This window comes from Brachyhypopomus gauderio, unplaced genomic scaffold (assembly GCF_052324685.1).
Source record: "Brachyhypopomus gauderio isolate BG-103 unplaced genomic scaffold, BGAUD_0.2 sc63, whole genome shotgun sequence".
In the NCBI taxonomy this organism is placed as follows: Eukaryota; Metazoa; Chordata; class Actinopteri; order Gymnotiformes; family Hypopomidae; genus Brachyhypopomus; species Brachyhypopomus gauderio.
The window spans coordinates 1,066,520-1,086,180 of record NW_027506884.1 but is presented as its reverse complement, the minus strand read 5'-3'; the positions used below and the strand labels follow the sequence as shown (position 1 = coordinate 1,086,180).

Sequence of the window (19,661 nt, the reverse complement as noted above, 5' to 3'; positions counted from 1 at the left end):
AAAGCTCAAACACAGGTTTCTGAAAACAGCTACAAGATATGCCTTTCCATCTGTGACACTAACAACATGAATGCAGTGTGCCAGATATGTTGATCTCCCAGACCTTCCTGAAGCCCACAAACTCCTAACTACCGATAGATCTCCACTCGTACTCAACAGCTCTGGATTTGTCACAATGCAGTGGAAACAGATGAAGCAGAAACGTACTAGAGGCTGCAGGCCATTGCAGTAAGTAGAATTTTACTAGAAAGTAAGTTTAATATTTTATTAGGAATATCTTCTAGCTGTACAGGTAGAGGCTTCCGAACAAGAAATGACACTGGCAAAGTTTCCAGAGACTTTATGCATATATGTTAGACCTTCAGAGCAGAAACTTTGTTTTAGGATAACTTTGGGATTGCCTTAGTATAAATTACCCGAGTTACCTGTTCCAGGTAGCTCCAGGTTCAGAACTGCCAGCTGTCATCTCGGCAGTCTGTAGCCATTTTTCTAACTGCAGCACTTTGTCACTCTTTCCCAACAGGCCCCTGGACTGGGTTAGAGCTGTTAAATTCAGTTCAGCCAAAGTTCAGACACGTTTGTTCAGCTAATTCAGCAAGAGTCATGGGAGGTGTGAAGGAGGGACTCTTTTAAGCAAGTCTGACTCCTAGAAAGGTCCGTTTGCTGCTCTGCTCCCATCTACTTCTGTGAACGCACACACACACACACACACAATTCTGTCTTTAAAAGGAAAAGGAGAACACACAGAGAAACTTAACCAAATAATCAACTTATTCAACATTATTAACATAGCAAAGATGAAACCACTAGAACCTCATCCATGTAGACACATTTGAGTTTTCACTGATTTGGTCCTGTCTAGCTGCTGACCAGCATTGCTCTCTCCTGATACAAAAGCAGAAATGATATTATCAAAATTGTCAGAGTAGCAAGAATCTAATGAATTTTATTAAGTGCTAATTTAATCATTACATGTAGAAATGTAATTATTGCATGTTTCAGTGTAAAGCTAAATTAACAGGGGCAGTCATGGCCTGGTGGTAGGGAACTGGTCTTGTGACCGGAGGGTCGTGGGTTCGATTCCCAGACCTGAGGCCATGACTGAGGTGCCCTTGAGCAAGGCACCTAACCCCAACTGTTCCCCAGGCACCGGGCTAGGGCTGCCCACCGCTCAAATTTCAGAGGACAAATTTCGATTGCGGTGTAAAATAAAAATCACAATTGACAAAATACGTCACATTTACATTTTAATGTTTTTTGAAAGAAAGGGAAAACCATGCATCTTCTTTTTGATTGAATACCAAGACATAATATCCAGTACTGATATCCTTTTATTTGAAAATATTCAAATAAAAAGTTTCAATTAGTATTAAATAGGCTTCTATAGGTCAGATATATTTTTGCTTCTCATTTAATAATTGCAGTAATTTAAAATATATATAAACTTTGACTCGTCAGTATAAGGCACACTCCTTATAAGAAAGACTCCCAAATGTATTTGTATTTCCATCTGATTTAAACGACTATCTAGCTTTTCCCATTTTTTGCTTTTTGCTCAAAATAATATGTTGACATTTTTTCTCTCTAGAGTTAAAAATGTTTCTGAGGATCCACATGACGTAATAATTTTCAGGTATGTAGCTCGCAAATCTGCTTAAATGTAATAAAGCAATGGGTTATTTATGGGTTTTTTCATAGTACAGATGATTATTTACAGTGTCATGGTAAACCACTGGTTCATGGAGTGGAAACAGTGCCACTTTTCACTGGTTTTGGCTTGGAGCTGTGCATTGTGGGTAACCTCTCTCTTGGGTTTTGGCAACCTACTAAAAGATTAATTTGCATACACGAAGGCTGCTGCAAACCATGCACAGGTGCATCTAATTTTAATTACTCAATGATTCACAAGGGCTGTCTCTCTACCTCGCAGACAACACCTGACCACACTCTGGCTGCCAAATGCCCCCACTGTCTGACTCAGACTGAGGAGTCTTAAACCAGCACGACCCCTCACCCCACCCGCCTCACTCTACTCCACCCCACCCCACCCGCCTCACCCCACCCCACTCCACCCCACCCCACCCGCCTCACTCCACCTCAGGCAAGAGAGGAGAGCAGCCACCACCATCTGTGCTCCCAGCCTGTAGACCACCTTGAATTTAAAGAGCTGAAGTGTCAGACACCCATAGATGATTGTGTGTGTTGGCTTTTATCATTCAGTAGAGCACCTGGAACACAATGTGAAAGGTCCTAGCAAGGCAGTGACAGGACAAGGACAGTCAACTGTCCATTGGTGCAAATTGAACAAAGAAAACTTTTTTTACCGGATGATCCAGTGAACTGAGTCTGTCAATACCTCCGTGTCAAATTCAGCACAGAGTAAAACATGTGCAGAGCCTAATGGTGATTAATGAGAACAAGCAATATGGTATTGTTCCCTTCACCTTGTGACACTTTTTGGGGAGGGGCAGGTGTCCCAATGTGTGTGTATAAATATACTGCTCACTAAGCATGCTATTAAAAACAATAGCATAATGTTAACATGAGAATCCCTTGATATATCAATAACTGTAAATGTTTCATTAATAAACCTAAAAACTAGTGCTGTCAATTCCAGGTGCTGCGATTAAAAGTCCTCACCAGGATTTTGCTCAAGCTTGCTAGATTTTCTAATTAGCAATCCAGGTAAAATTAGTGGAATCAACACAATCCAGGAAGCCTGAGCAAAATCCTGGTGAGGACTTTTAATCGCGGCACCTGGAATTGACAGCACTACTAAAAACCTAAAAAGATATGCACCTCTGACACTAAGACAAAAACGCAGTAGATTCGCTATAACTTTTATTTCAAAAAGACTTTGGCGTATGCCATACTGCGTCCATCTACCATTTCTAAGCAACCGCTGCGCTGTGGTGCATCATGGGATTGCCTCCACGACTGAGGAAGGATTCAAAGTTATCTTAACATTTGGCCAAAATGTATTTTTTTCATTAGGCATTATATTTAAGGTATCTAAGAACCAAGACAGCTTTCTTATTGGAGAGGCACTTCCTATGACATAGCATGCAGTCCATGCAGAGGGCTCTCTAGATGTTGAAACACACACTTTATATATCCTTGTTTTTAGGGCACAAGCAGTGAGAATATAGATTACAGCCATAGAGTCCATTAACTGGTTATGAGCGATAGTCAGACTGAATATGCTACCACAGAAGTAGTTCACAGTGATAAAATAACTGCCTTCCTTGGCTTGCTGCTGCAGTATGATGATAGCCAACTCATTTGCTCTCATGGAAATTCATCTGTTACACATATTAATAAGAGATAATGCACACTGATGGATTGTGGAATGTCGACTCTCACAAAACGTGCTGAGGTTGTTCAAGTTCAGTAAAAAAAAATAGATCACTGGGAGAGAGAGAGAGAGAGTAAAACTATAAGACTTTTCACGTTCACTATTTAGGATGTAAAATGTCTGTCCTCCACCTGTCCCAGAGAGAGACCATTTAGAGACCACTCAATACTCAATTTGAATGCTTGCAAAAGCCTAAATGTGTTGATGTAGTAGTAATAATAATAATACATTTTATTTCGTGATGGCGCCTTTCATGGCACTCAGACACCTTACAATAGTTAGTAAATTTAAATCAGACAAACAGATCTACACATATTCAAATACTTTTAGCCAGATAAAATATAAGACATTCTTGTGAAAGGGTAAATATGATTCAAATGCTTTAAGAGACAAAATAAGAGTATTTAGTGTATAAACGAGAGTCATGTTTTCCAAGAACTATAAGATCAGCATGATTAGCATTTTAATTTAGAAAGCTTTTTTCAAGAATCTTTCAATACTCTTATTACAGTTAATGTCTAATACATTGTAAATGCTTACAAAAGTCACCTTGACAACAAAATTGAATAAAAACATAATAATGTAGCTATTATCACGAAAAAACAATAGTCTCTAGCTTATTTAGAGTCTAATAGCCAGTATTATAAAAACACACGTGTCAGTGAAACCATAAAGCCTGAAAGTACAAGCCTAAGAGTTGATCATTTACTGTTGTTATTAAGGGCCCATTTTGCTTCCTCTGCAACGGCCAGATGTAGCGTGTACAAGTGCTCCACGACACCAGAATGGCCCTGAAAGAGCTTCATGGGCTCAGAGAGGTCCAACCGATGAACAGGAGCAGGTGCAGTTCGTTCCAGGGACCAGTGGATGTGGAGACGACTTCCGGCAGGGCTGTGGTCCGCAGGCCGGGGACAACGTCAGGTGCTGTCCTCAGAGGACAGAGGACAGCAAGGAAGAGTGTAACCCCCCAACAATCTCAGACCCTGTAGACTAAAGCTTACATTCTTCTTTTATATAACCCACTGCATCTGTCTGTTCCATTGTGTCCAATCTCTGTATGCACTAAAACATTGCTTCAGTGATGTGAGTGTGCCTGTGTGTGTGTGTGTGTGTGTGTATATGTGTGTGTGTGTGTGTGTGTGTGTGTTATATGAACAATCATCACAGATTGTGGAGAACCGCATATCCCTGTCAGACATTATCGAGGAGTGTATAGGTACAGCAGTAGCGAACCGTGACCATTAAACCTGGGGCCGCTACACACCCCCCCCCCCCAAAGAAAAATTTCCTCTCCTAATAAACTACAATAAAGAATAAAGAAAAAAACGAGACGACAGTATAGCTTTAGAAACGCATGTAGGGTGTTCAAACATTTGTACTAGATAACTTGTTAAGCAAAATAAGTTTCCAAACAAAATAAGGTTTCACAGCTCCGTGGTTCTCACAAGCGGAATATGTAAATGAGGACGTCAAAGGGCCGAATCGAAACTAGCTAGCGGCGGTAGGCTAACGACAGCTAGCGTCGCCACAGCGGGTGGAAATTATCATACAGTTAAGCCCGCCCACTAAGAGGGAAGATATGATTGGTCAATTTTACTGTCATTTGAAACTGTTATTGCGCTGAATTATAACTGCCAGGCCCTCTGTAAACGAACAGCAGGCATCACAGTCCTGATAGGGGGAGACACAGACTCACAGGCTTCCACTTAACCCCTCACCTTCCAACACAGATTGAATAGACACGGGTGAATAATTTATTTGCTTATATTTTTGTAATTGTTTAGATGTCGATTGTAAAACTGTAAGTAGATCAAATAAAATTGGATAATTATATATATAATGTTTTAAGAATATTTTAGGCCCTCTGAGAGGGCGTAGAGGGCCCTGATGGTTCCCCACTGAGTTACAGGTAGGTAGACCTAACCCAGTGTCTTAGTTATAATTTCTCCACAAAACAAAAGACCCCTAAGATGTAGGACTAATGCCTGGTGTTAAATGGGTGGCTTCGCACTACCTTCTGTAGCTCACTAGCACCCCTTCAGTTTCCAAAGGGAACTGCAACAAGCCCAGTCTGTACATTAGTGAATTAAAGCTGCAGCAATTAATTTGTAGTTCTGCCAACATGGCTACAGTCTGTCTCTGTTCAGTCCCGGGGGCCTAGATCCAGAACCTTCTCCTTTTCATCTGGCACTTGCTTCCTCCCATCAACCGATACGTGACACAGTCCATCACTTAAAGAAGACATTACATCAGCCCCCCCCCTTTTTAAATTGGCTCTTTGTAAATCCAGAAGAAGGAGCAAATAGTGGCTAGTAATCTAGAATGTTTATCCTTCTCTTCTGTACATTCCTTTAACAATAATAAAGATGTAGTAGTGAGAGGATTATGCTGCAGATGACCTAAAACGCAACGCCGGTGTGAATGGTCACCAGGACAGAGGGCAGAGACCTTATTGTCATCGTTTCAGTCCAGAGTCAAGAGATTAGAGCAGAAACAGGGAGGTACAGAGGGATCGGGCTGAAGGTCCAGGAGAGGAGCACAGTCCAGTAACCAGAGACAGCAACAGACAGACAGAAAACCCGGTATGTTCAATATTATGTAAATGGAAATACTTATGGGTAAATAAGGAGCAGATGGTTTTATTAGTTTAGTCAGTGTGCTCTGACAATGTGGTGTATGAGAGGGGGCAGATCCTGTCGATTCACCCTGTGTGGACCTTACTGAGTTGTTGACAATGAGAACTAGTAGTGGCCAGTCAGAATCATTTTAGTCTAGCTTTTATTATTTTAGAGTGCAGCTTTTAAAATTTATTATTAACATCTCACTAAATAAAGATCTCATCCCGTCACCTCAGTTCTTGGTGTTTTGGAGGTTCAAGGGAGAGAGAGCGGACAACTGGTGCCGTTATCGTGATCGTGGCCTTGCTGTTGGCAGTAGCAGCAGAGGTCTGAGGGAAGTCGTATCTTGATGATGACCAGCAGATGATACATACCAAGCAAGGAATGAAGGGCAGTCCACCATCAGGAGAGGAGCTAGACCAGATTCTTGAGGTGGTTTCTGAAGTGAGAGTGCAGACCACAGTCGAAAGTGTTGTCCTGACCTGTTGAAAAAAAGAAAAGGCGCCACATGGAGGGCCAAAGGAGAGAGATGCAGAAACAGAGAAGCCAGAGGTAGAGGATAACCCATCAGCAGAGGCTGTGGGTGGCCCCTCTGATCTAGATCACCATACAGCAAAAGAAGACACCAGGAGACAAGGATCAAGACCCTTGACAATCTGACCTTCCTGAATGTTATGCAGGATCAGACTGCATTACAAAGATGATGGACCACTTCTTAAGGTGGACCAGTTCTCCATCACTGATGAAAAACACTTAACAGTGGGTTAACCTGGGACAAAGTCCAAACGTAAAAAGTTTCCAAAAAGCAAAGAGTTGAAGTCTGACTCATTTGCAACCAAGCCCTCATACATGTACAGAAGACAAGAGGATATTCAACTAGAGGTCACACTGCAGGCCGTGTGTTTTGATACAGAAGTAGCTTTAGGCACGTCTGTGGGAATTGAGTATTGCCTTGGGTATAATGGCTGCTGGAGAAGCCTCAGAAAATTCAAGCAAAATCTGCCATAAAGTCCAACTAATACAAACACAGTTGTAGAAGAGGCCAAAAAAATTCTTGGTGATTCTACAGAAGTCACTACACAGAACACAGAGGAGCAGGGTACATCTCCAGCCAGAACTGGTGCTAGGGTGGAGGGAGTCAACAGTTAAAGGCTTTGAAGATTAGTCATTTCAAGAGGTCCCACTGGAAGGCACTAGAGGTTTCTCAGTCTTTTACACACGGGAAAACTGCGGCACAAAGCATTGAGCAGGAGACAGAGCTCCTAACTCTGATGCCTTGGAGCGAAACTCCAGTCAGAGCAAAAGGAGAAGCAAAAAGCAAGATCTGTGCTGCACTGCTATGTGAGCAGACTTTCAACACAACTCACCATTCTCTCCGTTATGGCATATTCTTGATCATAACTCTCTCTTTCAGGCTGCTTTGCGTCTTTATTTGTGCTCTTGTCTGTCTCATCTTTCCTTATTCACTGTGATGTAGATTTTGTTTGCAGTTTCTTTACAAAGGCGACTACAGTTTTAATACTGCTGGATGTCAATTGCCTGAGTAGTCAGGACTCCCACTGTACATGATCCTCCGTGGTTATGAGTCACTGTTGCCCCCTGCTGGGGAAGTATTTGCACTGATAAACATTTGTTTTGTCTGTTTGTTGGGTCCTCAGGATTGGAAAATTTTAGTCATGCATGCAACAGGATTTATCCAAGAACAAAACCTGTTACATAAAAAGTTACATCAAATCTTCAGATCACAAAGATTTTATCTAGTATTTTCCCTACAGATCAGTGCTGACTCAATGCAACCTCACACAGCTAATCTGTCATTAATAACAGATTATCAGTCCTGTCAGTTATAGTGATGACCCCAACTATCGCAAACAGATGATGCTTAGTTTCTCAATGTGGCTGTGCAGCTGACATGGTAGTGGCATTACTGTAATAGTGTGCTAATGCAATTTGAAAAGGTTCACCACTCAAAAGCATGCAGTCAACAGAAAGTGATCCCTGATGAAGAGCTATATCATGGCTAACACACACTGTGTTCTACAACAGGTGGACTATAGTCGCTTGATAAAGTCATTTAGTATATCATGTAAAAGTAACATGCTGAAATTAAATAACAGAGTTCCATTTACATGCTGTAAAATTATTTTTTTGAATAAATAGGTCATAATACTCCAATAAAATGAGAGTAACTGAAGCAGTTTTGAAAATTTTAGTGTAAATCTTCAACCAAGGACAAGGATAATGACAGTAATACATACACTGTCAAACATATTAAGTCAATACATAAGTTACAGTTTTACAAGTTTGTTCCAAAATGCTAAAAACAAAAAGGGTTATTCTTTACCATGTCAACTTGTCAGCAACATCTAAAAATACCGTCTCAAATGTGCTAGTGCACCAGTGCTGATGGTTCGGAGGCAGGTTTAACACCTGAACTGAGTGCTAGCCCTCCCTTTTGTAGGAGGTGGGAGGACATCTCAAAAACTTCAAATGTTATTTTTATCCAGCAAATCACATTACATGAATTCATATGTCAAATCAACTTTCAGGCATCAGTGTGCATGTGTCACTCTGAATCTCATAATTGGCTCGATTAATCCAAACACAGTGATTAATATTCAAATGAAACTTGTTTTAGGTATTAGGAATTAGACATTAGGTATCCAGACCACAAAAATACTGACCAAGCATAATGCAATATGTATTGTTACCAGGAAGTTATGTCTAATCTGCTCAATATCTGAGTGATGACAGTGATGATTTTTCTTGAAAACTATATTAACAATAATGACACGTTTGACTTGTGTGATAGAGAGGACAGAGCAGTGAGTGACACAGGGGACAGAGCAGTGACACAGAGGACAGAGCAGTGACACAGAGGACAGAGCAGTGAGTGACAGAGGACAGACAGAGCAGTGACACAGAGGACAGACAGAGCAGTGACACAGAGGACAGAGCAGTGACACAAAGGACAGAGCAGTGACAAAGGACAGAGCAGTGACACAGAGGACAGACAGAGCAGTGACAAAGGACAGAGCAGTGACAGAGGACAGACAGAGCAGTGACACAGAGGACAGAGCAGTGACACAGAGGACAGACAGAGCAGTGACAAAGGACAGAGCAGTGACACAGAGGACAGACAGAGCAGTGACACAGAGGACAGAGCAGTGACACAGAGGACAGAGCAGTGACAAAGAGGACAGAGCAGTGACAAAGGACAGAGCAGTGACAAAGGACAGAGGACAGGCAGAGCAGTGACAAAGGACAGAGCAGTGACAAAGGACAGAGCAGTGACACAGAGGACAGACAGAGCAGTGACACAGAGGACAGACAGAGCAGTGACAAAGGACAGAGCAGTGACACAGAGGACAGACAGAGCAGTGAAACAGAGGACAGACAGAGCAGTGACAAAGAGGACAGACAGAGCAGTGACAAAGAGGACAGACAGAGCAGTGACAAAGGACAGAGCAGTGACAAAGGACAGAGCAGTGACACAGAGGACAGAGCAGTGACACAGAGGACAGACAGAGCAGTGACACAAAGGACAGAGCAGTGACACAGAGGACAGAGCAGTGACAAAGGACAGAGCAGTGACACAGAGGACAGAGCAGTGACACAGAGGACAGACAGAGCAGTGACAAAGGACAGAGCAGTGACAGAGGACAGACAGAGCAGTGACAGAGGACAGACAGAGCAGTGACACAGAGGACAGACAGAGCAGTGACACAGAGGACAGAGCAGTGACACAGAGGACAGACAGAGCAGTGACAGAGCAGTGACACAGAGGACAAAGCAGTGACAAAGAGGACAGAGCAGTGACAAAGAGGACAGACAGAGCAGTGACACAGAGGACAGAGCAGTGACAAAGAGGACAGACAGAGCAATGATAAAGAGGACAGAGCAGTGACAGAGGACAGACAGAGCAGTGACACAGAGGACAGAGCAGTGACAAAGGACAGAGCAGTGACACAGAGGACAGAGCAGTGACAAAGGACAGAGCAGTGACAGAGGACAGACAGAGCAGTGACACAGAGGACAGAGCAGTGACACAGAGGACAGACAGAGCAGTGACAAAGGACAGAGCAGTGACACAGAGGACAGAGCAGTGACAAAGGACAGAGCAGTGACAGAGGACAGACAGAGCAGTGACACAGAGGACAGAGCAGTGACACAGAGGACAGACAGAGCAGTGACAAAGGACAGAGCAGTGACACAGAGGACAGACAGAGCAGTGACACAGAGGACAGAGCAGTGACAGAGGACAGACAGAGCAGTGACACAGAGGACAGAGCAGTGACAAAGGACAGAGCAGTGACACAGAGGACAGAGCAGTGACACAGAGGACAGACAGAGCAGTGACAAAGAGGACAGAGCAGTGACAAAGGACAGAGCAGTGACAAAGGACAGAGCAGTGACACAGAGGACAGAGCAGTGACACAGAGGACAGACAGAGCAGTGACACAGAGGACAGAGCAGTGACACAGAGGACAGAGCAGTGACAAAGGACAGAGCAGTGACACAGAGGACAGAGCAGTGACACAGGACAGAGCAGTGACAGAGGACAGACAGAGCAGTGACAGAGGACAGACAGAGCAGTGACACAGAGGACAGACAGAGCAGTGACAATGGACAGAGCAGTGACACAGAGGACAGACAGAGCAGTGACACAGAGGACAGAGCAGTGACACAGAGGACAGACAGAGCAGTGACACAAAGGACAAACAGAGCAGTGACACAGAGGACAGAGCAGTGACAAAGGACAGAGCAGTGACACAGAGGACAGAGCAGTGACACAGAGGACAGACAGAGCAGTGACAAAGGACAGAGCAGTGACAGAGAGGACAGACAGAGCAGTGACACAGAGGACAGAGCAGTGACAGAGGACAGACAGAGCAGTGACACAGAGGACAGAGCAGTGACAAAGGACAGAGCAGTGACACAGAGGACAGAGCAGTGACACAGAGGACAGACAGAGCAGTGACAAAGGACAGAGCAGTGACAGAGGACAGACAGAGCAGTGACAGAGGACAGAGCAGTGACACAGAGGACAGACAGAGCAGTGACACAGAGGACAGAGCAGTGACAAAGGACAGAGGACAGGCAGAGCAGTGACAAAGGACAGAGCAGTGACAAAGGACAGAGCAGTGACACAGAGGACAGACAGAGCAGTGACACAGAGGACAGACAGAGCAGTGACACAGAGGACAGACAGAGCAGTGACACAAAGGACAGAGCAGTGACACAAAGGACAGAGCAGTGACAAAGGACAGAGCAGTGACACAGAGGACAGAGCAGTGACACAGAGGACAAACAGAGCAGTGACACAGAGGACAGAGCAGTGACAAAGGACAGAGCAGTGACACAGAGGACAGACAGAGCAGTGACACAGAGGACAAACAGAGCAGTGACACAGAGGACAGAGCAGTGACAGAGGACAAAGCAGTGACAAAGAGGACAGAGCAGTGACAAAGAGGACAGACAGAGCAGTGACACAGAGGACAGAGCAGTGACAGAGGACAGACAGAGCAATGATAAAGAGGACAGAGCAGTGACAGAGGACAGACAGAGCAATGATAAAGAGGACAGAGCAGTGACAGAGGACAGACAGAGCAGTGACACAGAGGACAGAGCAGTGACAAAGGACAGAGCAGTGACACAGAGGACAGAGCAGTGACACAGAGGACAGACAGAGCAGTGACAAAGGACAGAGCAGTGACAGAGGACAGACAGAGCAGTGACAGAGGACAGACAGAGCAGTGACACAGAGGACAGAGCAGTGACACAGAGGACAGACAGAGCAGTGACAAAGGACAGAGCAGTGACACAGAGGACAGACAGAGCAGTGACACAAAGGACAAACAGAGCAGTGACACTGAGGACAGAGCAGTGACACAGAGGACAGAGCAGTGACAAAGAGGACAGAGCAGTGACAAAGAGGACAGACAGAGCAGTGACACAGAGGACAGACAGAGCAGTGACAAAGAGGACAGACAGAGCAGTGACAAAGAGGACAGAGCAGTGACAAAGAGGACAGAGCAGTGACAGAGGACAGACAGAGCAGTGACACAGAGGACAGACAGAGCAGTGACACAGAGGACAGACAGAGCAGTGACAAAGAGGACAGACAGAGCAGTGACACAGAGGACAGACAGAACAGTGACAAAGGACAGAGCAGTGACAAAGAGGACAGACAGAGCAGTGACAAAGGACAGAGCAGTGACACAGAGGACAGAGCAGTGACACAGAGGACAGACAGAGCAGTGACACAAAGGACAGAGCAGTGACACAGAGGACAGAGCAGTGACACAGAGGACAGAGCAGTGACAGAGAGGACAGAGCAGTGACAAAGAGGACAGACAGAGCAGTGACACAGAGGACAGACAGAACAGTGACAAAGGACAGAGCAGTGACAAAGAGGACAGACAGAGCAGTGTCAAAGGACAGAGCAGTGACACAGAGGACAGAGCAGTGACACAGAGGACAGACAGAGCAGTGACACAAAGGACAGAGCAGTGACACAGAGGACAGAGCAGTGACAGAGAGGACAGAGCAGTGACAGAGAGGACAGAGCAGTGACAGAGAGGACAGAGCAGTAACAAAGAGGACAGAGCAGTGACACAAAGGACAGAGCAGTGACAAAGAGGACAGAGCAGTGACAAAGAGGACAGACAGAGCAATGATAAAGAGGACAGAGCAGTGACAGAGGACAGACAGAGCAATGATAAAGAGGACAGAGCAGTGACAGAGGACAGACAGAGCAGTGACACAGAGAACAGAGCAGTGACAGAGGACAGACAGAGCAGTGACACAGAGAACAGAGCAGTGACAAAGAGGACAGACAGAGCAGTGACACAGAACAGAGCAGTGACAAAGAGGACAGACAGAGCAATGATACAGAGGACAGACAGAGCAGTGACAAAGAGGACAGACAGAGCAGTGACACAGGACAGAGCAGTGACAGCAGTGAGCTCAGTAGAGCTGCCTTCCCCGAACAGCAGGGGGCAATGTGAAGATGCTATTATGTAGACGGGCCATTCTGTGTCTAAAATACAACCCCTAGAGCCTTGTGTGAATCAAGTCTTGCTGAAGAAAACTTAAAAGGAAATATCGATTTAAATGTGAATGATTACAAAAGTGGAAGACAACAACCTCAGCATTTAAGATAAGAAAATTTATTTAAAAATAGATATTAATATTTTTTTATAAAAGTTGTGCCTCCAAAAGCACAAACTTGACATCACACCATTGTCTTTCCCCAGATAGTGCAATTTCACAAAACACCCATCAGGGTGAGATATTACTTTACCGGGTGCACCTGCTTTGGCAAAGAGCTGCAACAGGTGTCAGACAGTCCGTCAGCATTAGAAAATGTAACCATGGTGATGGACAGCTGTAGAGGCCTGAGGGAGGCTGAAGCAGGAGAAGACAGAAACTTGAGTCTTACAGTGGAACCCACGGAGAACAAATACTGTTAAGAGGATCTGTACCCAACAGAAGCAGACAGAGGCCATTTAAATTGCTCACTAGCTACCACAGGGGGGAAAAAGGTCAAAATGGAGAAGGAAGGAAGTGATGATGACCAAAGTGACAGTGGGATCTCTGTTGACTTTTCCCAAAGTGGAATTAATGCGCTTCACACATCGTACTCTCAGAACATCAGTGTCGCGGAGGAGACTCCCATCCAGAGGGAGATCAGGAAAGGGTTAGAACGTGAGAAGAGCTTACGTCGATCTAGGGGGCTTGAGGAGCACAACAGAAGATCTCAAGAAATGGTGGAGATCCGAGTAAAGAAGGCATTGGAGGCCCCATGTCAGTCCTCCGGAACAAACTTGGGCTTTGATGCTGAAAAACGGCTTGCAGAGAGAAACATGCTACGAGATATAAACCACGAGTTGAAGCGAGACCTGCGGAAGCATTCAGGCCCTGTTCAACAGCTACGGGAAAGAAATGTGCTAGTCAAGGTTTTCAAGCAATGCAAGGGTATGGATATGCACGACTCGTTCAGGAACAGGAAACATTCCCTTTTCGTGGCCAAGGATGCTAAAAGCCTGGATGTGCCAGTGGACAGCTTACCCCTTGTGTCAGTGTATGAACGCACCCGCAACCTAGAACTGTTAACAAGCTACCAATTTAAAGAGGTCAGAGCTAAATTCAATGGCGAAAAATCTGATAAAGCTAATAGCATTAGCAACCAAATGGCAAGTCAAAACAAAACTTTAGATAGAGGAGACACCCATGTTTTCTCCCATGAAAACTATTCAGAATCAATATGCACTTCTCATAGCTTGAGTTCCTTGCTGGAGGATTTAGCGACTGTGTCGTCTTCTATGGATGAGGCGGAGCATGAGAAAGATTCAGCCTTTAAAATATGGAATCCATTCTTTCATCTGCGTCCTGCTTTGTCCTGGAGACCTGATGTGGAGAAGGATATCAGAGAGGCTATGGACAGGGAGAAAGAACTAAGAGGTCTGAGAAATAGTCTCTATGGTGACCAGTGGAGAGGACTGGGAGATCAAACAGAAGCAAACGCACAGTTCAGTGGAACACACTAGCTGAGAGGAACCCACACATACAGTGTCCACTCAAGGTACTTACTAACTTACTACTACCTGATTCTTCCTATGTAGAATATCATCATCATCGTTTACTTAATTTACTTCATTTGAAATTACATCATTTACATCATTTCACCGTTCAAAAGTTTGGGGTCACTTGGACCATTTTGTGTTTTCCCTGAAATCTCATACTTTTATTTATCAGATGAGTTGCAAAATGAATAGAAATATAGTCCAGACATTGACAAGGTAGAAATAATGTTTTTTTTTTTTTTATTTGAAATAATTTTCTACTTTAAACTTTGCTTTCGTCATCAAAGAATGCTCCCTTAGCAGCAATTACAGCATTGCAGACCTTTGGCATTCTAGCTGTTAATTTGCTGAGGTAATCTGGAAAAATTTCACCCCATGCTTCCAGAAGCCGCTCCCACAAGTTTGATTGGGTTAATGGGCACTTTTTTCGTACCATACGGTCAAGCTGCTCCCACAACAGCTCAATGGGGTTGAGATCTGGTGACTGCGCTGGCCACTCCATCACCGATAAAACACCAGCTGTCTGCTTCTTCTCTAAATAGTTTGTGCATAATTTGGAGGTGTGCTTTGGGTCATTGTCCTTTTGCAGGATGAAATTGGCTCCAATCAAGCTCTGTCCACAGGGTATGGCATGGTGTTGCAAAATGGAGTGATAGCCTTCCTTATTCAAAATCCCTTTTACCTTGTACAAATCTCCCACTTTACCAGCACCAAAGCAACCCTAGACCATCACATTACCTCCACCATGTTTGACAGATGGTGTCAGGCACTCATCCAGCATCTTTTCAGTTGTTCTGCATCTCACAAATGTTCGTCTGTGTGATCCAAACACCACAAACTTTGATTCATCTGTCCAACACTTTTTTCCAATCTTCCTCTGTCCAATGTCTGTGTTCTTTTGCCCATATTAATCTTTTTCTTTTATTAGCCAGATATGGCTTTTTCTTTGCCACTCTGCCCTGAAGGCCAGCATCCCGGAGTCGCCTCTTCACTGTAGACGTTGACACTGGCGTTTTGCGGGTAGTTGAGGACCTGTGAGGCGTCGATTTCTCAAACTGGAGACTCTAATGTACTTGTCTTCTTGCTCAGTTGTGCAGCGGGGCCTTCCACTTCTCCTTCTACTCTGGTTAGAGCCTGTCTGTGCTCTCCTCTGAAGGGAGTAGTACACACCATTGTAGGAAATCTTCAGTTTCTTGGCAATGTCTCGCATGGAATAGACTTCATTTCTCAGAACAAGAATAGACTGTCGAGTTTCAATTGAAAATTGTCTTTTTCTGGCCATTTTGTGAGTTTAATCGAACCAACAATTGTAATGCTCCAGATTCTCAACTAGCTTAAATGAAGGTCAGTTTTATAGCTTCTCTAATCAGCAAAACTGTTTTCAGCTGTGCTAACCTACTTGCGCAAGGGTTTTCAAGGATTTTCTAAATATCCAATAGCCTCCTTACAGAGTTAGCAAACACAATGTACCATTAGAACACTGGAGTGATGGTTGTTGGAAATGGGTCTCCATACATCTATGTAGATATTGCATTAAAAACCAGATGTTTATAGCTAGAATAGTCATTTACCACATTAATAATGTATAGAGTGTATATTTGATGCATTTAAATGTTAGCTAAATAAAAAAAAAACAGCTTTTCTTTCAAAAATAAGAACATTTCTAAGTGACCCCAAACTTTTGAACGGTGTATATATATATATATATATATATATATATATATATATATATATATATATATATATATATTAGTACTATGAAGTACTGTGCAAATATAAAATGCGTAAGTATGCTTTAAAAAAATTTATTTATAGTTTATTTTTGCACAAAGTCAGGCATTTTGTAAGATTAAAGCCAGGTGGATGATTAACTGGTTATACTAAACAGCTGATAATTAACATTTTCAAATGGAGGCCGAGTCATTAAATCATCGAGCCATTAACCGAAACAGAAACTGCTGTGTATAGGAGGCTTGAAGTCCAGTTACTGGCTCCTGGAAATTACATGTAACAACATAATTTTGAGGTCAAAGTTGGTTAAGAAGCTTATGTGCCCTTTGATTGCCTGGAGCAGTAGGTAGCAGGATAGCAGTGCTCAGATTATTGGGGCTGATTCCAAAAGGTGTGACAGACAGACAGCAATGGCGGGCAGGTGTGCAGTCAGAAACTCAAACATGAGCAAAGGCCCGAAGTTGCACTGAACCCTGGTGGATGCACATACAGGAGTATTTAATTGGACAGCTGTAGGTGTTGGTAATGATTAGTGGGAGTTGACAGGGTGGAAGACAGAGGAACAATAGACTGTGAGTGGCATAACCTGCATGATGATGACCCTCGCAGGCTGGAGCCTTTGGGGCAGATGACTTCCATATTAGGCATTATAGCCATTTGATACAAGAATAAAATAATAATAATAATAATAATAATAATATGTTTCATAGTATTTTAATGCTGCTGTCAGCCACAACAATTGCTATGGCAATAATCAAGATTACATAATACATTATTAACCATATTCATATCTCTGTGCTTTATTACACGTCCCAGGCGTCCAGAAACAGCTGGAGACAGACCTGCACTGCTGGGTAACAGGCAGAGTGAGCAGCACAAGTAATGAGCAAGACTGACCGAGACTGACTAAATGGCATCACCTCAGTGACTCACAGCACGTTCAGAAATCACTAACGCTAATGAAAAAAAAAAAAATTTTTAAGAAAAAATAAGAATCAAATGTCCAAAAGAGGCTCCGGGTGGAAGAGGCAGTTCATTATCTTCAAGGATTACCAACAACCAAGAACAATAAAGCTTCCACTACCTGCTGAAGCATAAGAAAAAAAAAGGATGTAAAATATGCTTCATTTCGAATATTATGAATAATAAAATAACTATAATAAAACCATCTCAATCGGTAGTAGTAGTAGGAACAATAGATGTACTGACTGCATCATTTTTTAGCTGTGTGTACACAATGCAGCAAATACACTGACCACCAAAATCATAACCACATTAGCCCTGCTGACAACATACTCCCATACAACATCCAGTCAATGGTGGTCAAGTGGTCAAAATGAACAGAAACTGGATGATAAACTGCAGGGCACCAGATGGCCCACATACTGTAACTGTACACCAGGACTGCTGGAGGATTCATGCACCCTGCAAAGCGTCTTGTGAGTGTAGGTGCAACAGACCGTTCTCAACATGACAGTGACGCCGACATGGTATTAGGGGTTGTGCTGGTATGAGTGTGTCAGTCTCATTAACACCAACGTACCCAAACATATTCATATTCAGCTAAAGAAGAGTTGGAGGACAGCCAACACAAAGTTTGCATGGCAAACATATGAGATATGCTCTTATCTTTTCCCCACCATGTGTTTCTAATAATGATTATTATTAAGTGAGAGGTGATCGATTTAGCATAAGCTTTATTAGATGGTTACTAAAGTCTTAGAGTACCATTAAATAAAAATGATCTTGTTTCCAGATTTCATTATCTTTTCATTTGCTTATGATAAATTTTTCACGTCTTATAGTTACATAGTTTATAATGTACTTGAATGCAGACAAGAACTTCTTTTATTATTGAACGATTTCTATGACTAACCTATCTATCTTTGAATTGTTAGTCTTTGTATGTAATTGTTTCAAGACTGGATAAAAGGCAGAAAAACCTACTTGAGTACTGTACTTACTTTAGTGATCAGATCACCTGCACAAAGTCACAGAACCTTCTTTTAGTTTTATAAGAATTTGTGAAACTGACACCCACTCATCACGAGAGTGTGTAAGATGTTGGATTAACTCTGAGTGTCTGGGACAGTCAGTACATGCACTAGGGGGATCTCTGCAGGCGTTCACGTATCCACCATATGTCATGGTAAAGTGCTAAATAACTTTCAAGCCTTTCCAGGCTTTCATTTATATGACATCAGACACACCACTGTCAAACAGTGTTACCACCTTGTTCACATCATTCCTGCAACTAAAACTAATGTTTACATTACTGGAGTGTCAATTTGTGTGCCTCATAGGTAAGTTAAATGTATTTGTTTAGCAATTATTCAAGACAACAATCACAAAATGCTTTACAAATTGAGTTCACTGACATGTTAACAGCAAATAGACAAACTTATGGAAACATTAAGAGCAGATAAACATAAAATACATATTAGAGACCCAGAGCCCTTTTAAAAAGAAACCACAGAATTAAATGTTTTGGGTGCCTGTTAATTTACATAGTTTTTAACATATACCAGATTTTTTAACTGATGTGTAATTTGGTAGAGCAATGTTTTTAACTCTTCCTCTAAGGTACTGTGAACCTACAAGCAAAGACACAATAGTTACAAGTTTCAATATCATCACAATAGTCAAAGTTACACTATCGTCATGTATTAACAGAAAAGACGCAACATGGTTCACAGCATTTACTAAAGGCGACTCCGTTGACATGAGGGCACGTGGTGCCACTACCACTGCGTCCTCTGACGGTGAAACCTGTGCTGTCTGAGATGGCGCAACCGTGGATGTCCTGCCTGTCGTCTCCTGAAGACACGAGACACCACCGACACCATGACTGTCTTTGAGCCCACCAGCAACAGCTGGAACCCCAGCAATGCCTCCCACTTACTGGAGCCCCAGAGGGCTTGCTGGAGGTCCAACAAGCACCAGAGCAGCACGGCATTTGCAGCTATGGCGAACACCTCCGCAAACTCAAACACACGCTGCCATTTGAGTATCACCCCCGAAGCCCTCTGAGGGAACGGGCGTCGGACGAGGTGACACGTGTGCCAGAGGTCCAGGTGAGACCGCACCACTGCTCCCAGCACCAGGGGGCGCACTGGGGGTAAATGCCAGAGAACAACACGACATGACAGTAGGTAATAAGGATGTTGAGGTGTCCTAGAATCTCGGCAGGATGCAGGGATCCGTCCTGCCCCCCAATCAACTTTAGCAAAGGAGGTCGAATCTCCTTCTGGCTGCGACTCGCTGTCCTTTCCCAGCGCAGGTAGGGCAGCAAACACCAGTCAACAAAGAGACGGCAATCTGGGTGGCAAATTGCACAGAGAGATAGTGGCGCAGAGCAGCCCCTGTAGA

The 19,661-nt window shown here is 43.5% G+C and overlaps 1 protein-coding gene and 1 long non-coding RNA gene across 2 annotated transcripts in view; one reads left to right on the top strand and one right to left on the bottom strand.

The window, feature by feature from the left end:
* Positions 1-19,661, bottom strand: part of plppr2a (phospholipid phosphatase related 2a) — a 137,474-nt gene that overhangs the window by 59,226 nt on the left and 58,587 nt on the right. Inside the window, exon 3 of the mRNA XM_076988737.1 lies at positions 6,348-6,455. The gene's annotated coding sequence lies outside the window, so the exon portion shown is untranslated. The remainder of the gene's footprint in view (positions 1-6,347; positions 6,456-19,661) is intronic.
* On the top strand, positions 83-1,633 carry LOC143489601 (uncharacterized). Its single transcript, XR_013124722.1, has 3 exons — positions 83-228; positions 524-654; positions 1,589-1,633. It is a non-coding gene; the product is annotated as an uncharacterized LOC143489601 (long non-coding RNA).